The sequence below is a fragment of the Rissa tridactyla genome, chromosome 1 (genome assembly GCF_028500815.1).
Source record: "Rissa tridactyla isolate bRisTri1 chromosome 1, bRisTri1.patW.cur.20221130, whole genome shotgun sequence".
Lineage (NCBI taxonomy): Eukaryota > Metazoa > Chordata > Aves > Charadriiformes > Laridae > Rissa > Rissa tridactyla.
Window position 1 is genome coordinate 217,729,306 of NC_071466.1, and position 10,154 is coordinate 217,739,459.

The following is a 10,154-nucleotide window of genomic DNA, read 5'->3' on the forward strand; positions in this document are numbered from 1 at the left end:
TCTTTTGCCTGCAAATAACATCCCCAGAGGTTTTCTCTTAAAGCCAAATTAATTCTGCTCACCTTTTTTTTTTTATTCTCTCATAATGAAAAGGAGGATGGAAGATTTGTACGGCTCTTTCTAGGAGCAGATAAATGTCTACTACATGGAGTTTGCTTCCTCTTTTCCTTTCCCCAGGGTAAAAAAAAAATTTGTGTAATGTCATTTGTTAGACAGCGTAACAAATTATAGGCAGGTTCTGTCACGTTGTGGGGTAAATCCTTTCTGTACATTCACCTTTAAAGCTGATTTTTGTCAAATTAAGCTTGCCTCCATGCACTATCAAAAGCTGTAAATTCTGGTAAGTTGGAAATCTTGGGTTTAAAAGCCTTGTGTAGAGCAAATGGTGCTGCCTCACTGGAAAGCCTTGCAAGAAGCAGGTTTCCCCTCTTGTAATGAATGTGAGGAAATTCCCATTGACGTCTACAAGCAGTCAAAGGAAATAGCTTGTTATAGCAGACTAAAAACTGGGGGGAAAAAACATGTTTGTGAGTGAGTTGGTTTTCATTTCACAAATATTCTCCTGTCTGCAGGTGGCCGAGACTGTGAAAGCTTCGGCTTGGCTTTATGGCAAGACTGGTGGCATCACCCCGTTGCTGCTGGGGGCTGGAGGAGGGTGGCCATTGCTCCCAGGGAAGCACCCACGGTTTGTTCTTGCCTGGAGGATGGTTGCTTTCCTCTCTTTATCATGAGAAAATAAATACTTGTAATGAACACCCTGCCTACCCATGGTGCCTTTACCAAAGGCTTCCTGGGAGTTCCAGAGATGCTGATAAAAAGACAGCTAAGGGCTCAAGCTTGGTATTTATAGATGGTTCTCTATAAACCATGTTTTTGGAGATGTGGTCATATGCAAGTAAGGAGGACAGAGTAGTATATGAGCTGACTCGTTACCCCAGAAAGTTCTCAGACAGGTATTTTTATCCTTTCTCCATCCCACGGTTCAGAAAAGGATTAAGCTGCTGCTTTTGAAGATGGTCACAGGTGTAACCACAACCTCATCAGACCTGCATTCAGTACACAACAACTTCAATAACTTCTATGTATGGCAAGAAGGACATAAAGTATTGGTGAAGTGGGTTTCCAGGATCATAGAATCATAGAGTTGGAAGGGACCTTAAAGATCATCCAGTGCCACCCCCTGCCCTGGGCAGGGACACCTCCCACCAGACCAGGTTGCTCCAGGCCCCCTCCAACCTGGCCTTGAACCCCTCCAGGGATGGGGCAGCCACAGCTTCTCTGGGCAACCTGGCCCAGGGGATCACCACCCTCACAGTAAAACATTTCTTCCTGATATCTCACCTCAATCTCCCCTCTTTCGGTTTAAAACCCTTCCCCCTCGTCCCATGGTTCCCCTCCCTGAGCCAGAGTCCCTCCCCAGCTTTCCTGGAGCCCCTTTAGGGACTGGAAGGGGCTGGAAGGTCTCCCCGCAGCCTTCTCTTCTCCAGGCTGAACAACTCCAAGTCTCTCAGCCTGTCCTCATAGGGTGCTAAACCTGGGCAGCCATTCAGCATCATGGCCTTCTGATAGATCCAGAGAAGCAAATATGAGATAAAAAGTTGCCACCAGACTCAACAGCAAAAGAAAGCATAAAGTTGGACAGGTTAAAGCAAGGAGTTTCTTCTGAAACAGCAAACTTGTTCCTGGTTAGACACATTTCATCCCTGAGATGTGAGATTACTCAGACAGCTAGTTAACAAAGTGTTTGACGAGAAGACAGACAGAGTGTGGATAGGAGGTGCAGGTCTGGGTCAGACAAGCATAGCGACCGGCCCTGTTGTACACCCAACTGGCCCCTTGTATGCCCTATTCTGGCTATTCCTCCTTTTTCGGTCCCTGAGCCTTTTCCCCTGCACACTCCTTCATTGGTTTGCAGTTTCACCAACCCCAACCCAATCTCCAGGACCTAAGGTTTCACATCCACATCAGTCACAAGGCCCCACGTCACCTGCAGTATCTCGACAGCCCATTAATTAGTGTGAGTGATGAGGCTTGTTTCCCGTCTTTGGCCTCATGATGTTCTCCCGCTGGGTTCGTGTCTCTGTATATCTTGTTTGCAGCTTCCCCCTTTTCTTATTAATCCTTTTAGTATTGTCTAGGTACAACAAAACCCCCCACATTCTTTGCATAAAGCACAGGAAAATGCGCAACTGAGAAGTATGTCCTTGCTGCAGAAGAAAAGTCTCCCTGCGGCTGCCACTGTGATTTTGGGATTGGGCAAAGGATCCAAGAGCAGGGGAGCTCGAGAGAGGTGGGGAGACGGTGAAGACAGCGAGAGAAGGGTTTGCACAGCATCTCAAACATATCTGTGGAACTTTAGCGTGACAGCTGAGGAGCTGCCACTAGAGTTAGCCAAAGAGGACGAAATTAAGACCTTCTGCACCCCCAGTAATGAAGCATACGGAGTTAGGACCTTGGCTTGAAGTAGGAAAGTCACGTTAATGAATTCAATTCAGAGATGAAGAGATGAACTGGAGCAGAGAACTAGGTTTTGGACAAGAAATGATATGGATTTCTGAAAACAGTAGCAGAAAAGAAGAGTTGTTTGGGAAAAGCCCCAGACTTGGACTTATTTTTCATGAATCTGTACTTTCTGGAGTGAGATGTCTTGTTTGAAGCCAAAGGCCATTTGCAATGCACGGATAAAAATGAATACGCTCATATTCATTATAATTTAATACAATTTTTAACAGAGCAGGCATTTCTTCTGGAGTTAATTCCACGCAGATGCGTTTATAGTGTAGGTAGGCAAAATAGATTAAAAGCTGAGCCATGGAGTAATCCCGCTAGAAAAATTACATTGGAACAGTTTATATGGTAGGAACAAGTTATTTGTCACGGTGAAGAACTCAGTCTTGCCACTATCCATGCTCTTAAATATATTTAGCTTTCAATAAGGAAATGGGGTTGTTTTCAAAAGAAGAATGCTCATGCACGGGTAGCATAGATATGATACATATCATACTTTACTAGACACAAAAAATAAACTAAAATATTACATTTTGGAGCAGCTTGTCTTTGTTCGGTGATATCTATAATGTTTGAAGTTTTTTTCCTACATTACCTGAATTGAGGTTTAAAACCACATCCCTCCAGCTCTGGGTGTTGCTCTACACCGTAGAATCAGAATCATAGAATTGTCAAGGTTGGAGGGACCTTAAAGATCATCCAGTTCCAAACCCCTGCCATGGGCAGGGACACCTCCCACTAGATCAGTTTGCTCAGAGCCCCATCCAGCCTGGCCTTGAACACCTCCAGGGATGGGGCTTCCACCACCTCTATGGGCAACCTGTTCCAGTGTCTCACCACCCTCATGGTGAAGAACTTCTTCCTAACGTCCAGTCTGAATTGACCCCTCTCTAGTTTCAATCCATTCCCTCTAGTCCTACCATTACCCGACATCCTAAAAAGTCCCTCCCCAGCTTTCTTGTAGGCCCCCTTAAGATCCTGGTAGGCCGCTATAGGGTCTCCTCGGAGCCTTCTTTTCTCCAGACTGAACATCCCCAACTCTCTCAGTCTGTCCTCATAGGAGAGGTGCTCCAGCCCTCTGATCATCCTCGTGGCCCTTCTCTGGACACGTTCCAGCACGTCCATATCTTTCTTGTAGCAGGGGCTCCAGAACTGGACACAGTACTCCAGGTGGGGTCTCACGAGAGTGGAGTAGAGGGGGAGAATCACCTCCCTCGACCTGCTGGCCACCCTTCTCCTGATGCAGCCCAGGATACCATTGGCTTTCTGGGCTGCTAGTGCACACTGATGGCTCATATTGAGCCTCTCATCCACCAGCCCCCCCAAGTCCTTTTCTTCAGGGCTGCTCTCCAGCCAGTCACTGCCCAGCCCATATCGGTGCTTGGGATTGCCCCGACCCAGATGGAGGACCTTGCACTTGGTCTTGTTGAACTTCACGAGGCTGGCATGGGCCCACCTCTCCAGCCTGTCAGGGTCCGTCTGGATGGCATCCCTTCCCTCCAGCGTGTCAGCTGCCCCACACAGCTTGGTGTCATCAGCAAACTTGCTGAGGGTGCACTCAATGCCACTGTCCATGTCGCTGATGAAGATGTTAAACAAGACCAGTCCCAGTACTGATCCTTGAGGGACTCCACTTGTCACTGGCCTCCACTTGGACATGGACCCATTGACAGCCACTCTTTGGGTGCGGCCGTCAAGCCAGTTCTTTATCCACTGAATTGTCCATCCATCAAACCCATATTTTATCAGCTTGGAGACCAGGATGTCATGTGGGACAGTGTCAAAGGCTTTGCTCAGGTCCAGGTAAATGACGCCAGTTGCTCTCCCCTTGTCTATTGATGTTGTGACCTTCTCATAGAAGGCCACCAGGTTTGTCAGGCACGATTTGCCCTTGGTGAAGCCATGTTGATTGTACCCAATCACATCTTCGTTATTCTTCTGCCTCAGCAGTGCCTCCAGGAGGATCTGCTCCATAATCTTACCAGGCACGGAGGTGAGACTGACTGGCCTATAGTTCCCTGGTTCCTCCTTTCCCTTTTTGAAAATGGGGATTATGTTTCCCCTTTTCCAGTCAGTGGGGACCTCACCAGACTGCCATGACTTTTGGAATATAATAGAGAGTGGTTTAGCAACCTCATGGACTTGTTCACTTTCAGGTTCATCAGATGGTCACGAACCTGATCTTCACTTAGGATGGGCAGTTCTGTCTGACCCCTGCCATTATCTTCTGTGACTCTGGGAGTGTGGCTGGAGCCCTTGCCAGCGAAGACTGAGGAAAAGAAGTTGTTGAGGACCTCGGCCTTCTCCACATCACTTGTCACCAGTTCTCCCATTTCCTTTCTGAGGGGGCCCACACCTTCCCTAGTCGTCTTCTTACCATTAATATACCTATAGAAATTTTTGCTGTTTCCCTTGATCTCCTTGGCCAGATTTAATTCTAACTGGGCTTTAGCTTTTCTCACCAGGTCTCTTGCTGTTCGGACAGCTTTCTTATACGCCCCCCCATTCCAGCTGTCCTTTCTTCCACTCCTTATAAAGTTTCTTTTTGTGTGACAGTGTGTCCAGGAGCTCCCTGTTCATCCAGGCAGGTCTCCTAGCATTCTTTCCTGCCTTCCTCTTTGTCGGTATAGTTTGCTCCTGGACACGGAGAAGGTGATCCTTGAATACTGACCAGCTGCCCTGGGCCCCCCTTCCCTCTAGAGCTTTGTCCCATGGCACTTTGGCCAGCAGATCCCTGAAGCGATCAAAGTCTGCTGCCTAAAGTCCAGCTGTAAGCTTGGAATACATCCTCCTAGTTGCCCTGAGGATCTCAGATTCTATTGCTTCGTGGTAACTGCAGCCAAGGTTATCCCTGAGCCTCATGTTGGTCACCAACCTTTCCCTGTTGGTGAGAACAGGGTCCAGCATAGCACCTTTTCTTGTTGGTTCCTCTACTATTTGGAGAAGGACGTTGTCATCAATGCATTCCAGGAACATCCTGGATTGCTGGTGCCTTGCTGTGTTGTCCTTCCAGCAGATGTCAGGGTGGTTGAAAGCCCCCACGAGGACCAAGGCCTGTGAACGCGAAGCTACTTCTATCTGCCTATGGAGGGCCTCATCTGCTTGGCTCTGATGGTCAGGTGGCCTGTAGCAGACCCCTACTGTAACATCGCCTTCCCCTGTCTTCCCTTTAATCTTAACTCATACGCTCTCAACCAGATCATCGTCCTTCCCCATGTGGAGCTGCATGGATTCTAGCTGGTCACTGATGTAGAGGGCAACACCTCCTACCTTGCCTGTCCTTCCTAAAGAGCTTGTATCCATCTATCCCTACATCTCAGTCATGGGAATCATCCCACCAAGTTTCAGTAATAGCCACTATGTCATGGCTTTCCAGCAGCACAGTGGCCCTTAATTCCTCCTGTTTTTTGCCCAAGCTGTCTGCATTCGCGTAGAGTACACCAGTTTTACACACAGATTTCCTCTCTTACCCGCTGGCTCTCTTGTGGGGAATTGGTTGCTGAAGAAGTCTGAGTAGATACCGATACTCACCAAAGACAATGCTGTGCCTGTTAATAGTTCAAGAAGTCAATGACTTTGAAAGTCTACTAGCAGAGGAGGACACATCTCACCCAGTTGCCTTCAATTCCCTTGGAGCCTGCAAGAAAAACTGGCACTTTCTGTATACAATTTAGCCAGTTTCCATTGGAGGTCCTGATCAGGACTAGAAAATATCTGCAAAGATTTCAAATGATTTCGTACGTCTAAACTAGCAGAGCTTTAGCACGAGCAGAAAGACAAGATGCAGCCTTGCAAAAAATACCAACTACCTCTCACTTCTTGTGCATAATAGGACATTTTGTAAGGAGACAAAGAGGAAGGGGTATTTAACTATTTGCAGCCACCATTTCTGAGAGAATTCCTTGGAAATATGGAAAGAAGCCCTCTGCTCTGTGCTGCCAGCTGCCTGGTATTCAGCTGATGTTGAGATTTAGATCTACAAAGTTTGGACTGGTTTGCAACTGCCCCTTCGAACGCTGTTTTCTTAAACCCATGGATGTAATTGATAGGGAAGAGAGTCCACAATTTCCCCTTCATCCATGAGAAGAACGGCAGGAGCTAATGGTAACTATCTACAGCCTCCCACCTTGCAGAAGGAAGGTTGCCCACATCTTTCACAAAATGGAGCTACTTATGTTTTAAGAGGTACATTTAAGCATTCAATGAATTAACATCATTGGCAAAATTTAATAAAAAGGGATTTTGCTGCTGGAGCTACAGTAGCCTCCGGAAAAGAACCAATATCACCACACTTTGCAAGAGTGGGATTTTAGGACAAGAATCAAAACACATTGTGACCTGATATACTTGATATTTCCCTGTAAACAGGAGAGCAGACACATTACATCATGCAGTCGCGGTTCGTGGAAGATCCCGAATCTGTTTTCTCTCAAATATTAAGCCTATATAAACGCCTCGGTAGACTGCAAGCACTTTCTCTTTCCCTCCCTCCCATAATATACTATTTATGGGGTAACACCACCTCTTAGCTTCAGCCAGCAGCACATCCCAAGATGACGGGGGAGAAATAAAGAAGTCCTCTCCCCACCCTCATTTTAGAGACCAAGGAGCCCTACTTGTTCATGTTTATGCTGCTCATAAGAGGAAAAAAAACAACTTTTATTGCAACACTCTGGTCCAAGCAGACACCATTTGAAATTTCGCTTACACAGGACTGTACACGATTACTTGAAAACAGGCATGGTATCAGGGAATTTGGACAAATTAATCATACTTAAACAGTAATTAAAACTCCTGACTGATAGAATGCAGCTTGTTTGTTGTTGAAGTTGTCTTTGCTGGATTGCATGGAAAAGCAGACTCAGAAATATTGTGTAATCCCTCTGTATTAATTATGCAATTGAAAAACAAGCCTGTTCCCTGCGAACTGGCACATGGTACCGGTCATCCCATTTTGCAGACGACGTGAACTCGAGGAAATGTAGAGAACAGCAATTTTGAATGCTCGGAGATATGGAAAAACTCTCTGAAGGCATCGGAGAGGACTGTGAGAAAGCGCATCTCTCTCAGGAACACTACAGCGGTCTCATGGCACAGCAAACCGAAAGGAGAAAGTAGTAAACCCAGGAACTCCAAAAGGGAAAGCCACATAACACAACACACTGTTGAATAACAGAAGGCCTTACAGACAAAAATCTACCCACAAAAGCAGCTGGTTGCTTTACCGTATTGCCCATGGACAGGATTAAAGAGAAACCTTTAATCCAAAACAGTAGAACCACTCTAAAGGTTTAAACCAGCCTCTGATTTTCCCGAGACCAAAATCAGGGCTGCTCTTGGAATGGATTCTCCCCAATGACCTTTTACAGGGCTCATCTTCTTCCTTATGGCCACTACCAGGGACCTGATAGCAGATGGGATGCTTTGAGGCTGATCCATCTGACATTTCCCAGGACACCAAAGCAGATAAATAGATACCTGCCACCACGATGCAGCTCCAACAGACCTAGCTGCCCAGCTGATGGCAAACCAGCTACCACTGGGGCTTTCAAACAGATTCATGGTTGTTCTTCCTCCACTCTGCTAATTTGTTCATTGGATTATGAAATTAAGCTCTTTGGTCCTGCTGTGTTAGCGAAGCCAGGGCAGCTGTGACACATTACACTCGGGCTCCTCTGGCTGCCTCCCAGCTGGCTGCTCGTGCTACCAGCTCCGTGACACCACGTTCGCCTGGAAAGGACACTTTCTACTGCTCTGCTGGGAAGGACACAAGAAGAAAGCGTCTTGGCCTTCCATCTGAAACGACCTGGAGAGGTCCAGAAAGTCCCTTTTTTATTCTGTACCGAGGAGCAGCACTCTAGGAAGCAGGAAGCCACAAAGAGCAAGCCTTCTGAAAACTTAAGCTGTGTTTTTAACTCAATATTTGAGGGGAAAGGATGTGTGTTATTGTGTAAATCAAGCTAATCAGGAGCATTTTGCTGTACCAGAAGGTTTTGATAGTAAACATAGCTTTGCTGGTAATATAACTGCTGCCTGGTAAAGGGTTTCTAGATAGCCAGGTGGGTGTTATAAAAAACAAATAGATCTTTGGAAAAGAGGACCAGCAAAAGTGCATTTATATATTTTTAAGAACAAATCGAGCAAACTCACATTAAGCAGACAGCCTAGCAGGTGAGCTTGGCAAGTGCCTTACAGCACACAGAGACCCCACGAAGAAGGCACCAGAGTGACTGGGAAAATAAAGCTGAGGGGACTGATGGATAATACACAATATTACAAAAGAAAAACGCATTTTTGATGTAAGAGCATGTAGGAAGATAGTGAAGGTGGTGGAAGGGGACCTTGACTTGAGAACACTGGAGGACAAGAGAGATGGCTTTTCTGGTGGTATTTTCAAGGAGTACTCCTGGAAGGCTGTGACAGTCCAAGCAGAAGAGGGTAAGGGACTAAAAGAGAATTTAGCCATGGGGTTGGAAAGAGAAAGAGGGACGTTCGCTATGGAGAGAGGTCAGAAGCAGCCAGATTTGAAGGCAGAATGTGGGGTGAGGTCGGGCGGAGATTGGGCTCTTCTTATGACAGATACAACATTTTTTGTTGGTGGTGATGGTGAAGGGACGGGGAGAAGGTTTGGGAACCAGGATGGGTGAAAGCAAGATACTGGACAGCATGTTTTTGGGCGAAACAATCAGAATATAACCTTCAAGGAGTAAGAGTTGCTCATGTTAACAATGAATGCTAAATTCCCAGGACATGAGGACTCTAAGGACAGGTTTCAAAAGCACTGAAGATGTAGAGAGGTGCCTGAATACAGTTCCCCAAAGTGCCTCTGCCCTAGATTTGAAATTCTTCAGTACAGAGAGCAGCCTCCCCCCAAGTAAAATAGCTGAAAGGCGTTTAGAAGTTGCAGTCTCATCTTCCTATGGGTAAAACTTCCCTTTCTGTAAGTTCAGTTATCTGAGCTCACAGTCCAACCCTCTCACGTCCACTTTGAATATTCACAAGGCCAGACAGGATATAGGTGAGAACGGGTTGGACAAAACCAAAGCCATATTCACCCTTAGGTGGTTGATGTTAATTAGTAAAATCCCACAGTTCTGCCATCACAATCTATGCAGAAAACTCAGCAAAACCCCACAAAGTCAGTAGCTGCTTTGTGGAAGCACTTATTCATAATTACTGTTCCTTCATGCACTCTAATGGGGTAAGAGGCTGCTGAGGCAATGTTATGCAGCATTATCATATTAACTTCTCGGCCATCAGGGTAACACTGTGCTGACTTCCGGAGGGCAAACTTTGACCTGTTCAGAAGACTGCTGAACAAAATCCCTTGGGAGGCTGCCCTGAAGGATATAGGAGCTCAGGAAGGCTGGACATACTTGAAGAGAGAAGTCTTAAAGGCACAGGAGGAGGCTGTCCCCATGTGCCGAAAAACAAGTAGGCGGGGAAGGAGACCGGCCTGGCTAAACAGGGACCTTTGGCTGGACCTCCAGAACAAAAGGAGAGTCTATGACCTCTGGAAGAGGGGGCAGGTCTCTCATGAAGACTATAAGGATGTAGCGAAGCTATGCAGGGAAAAAATTAGGAGAGCCAAAGCGCAGCTAGAGCTCAACCTAGCTACAGCTGTTAAAGATAACAAAAAATGTTTC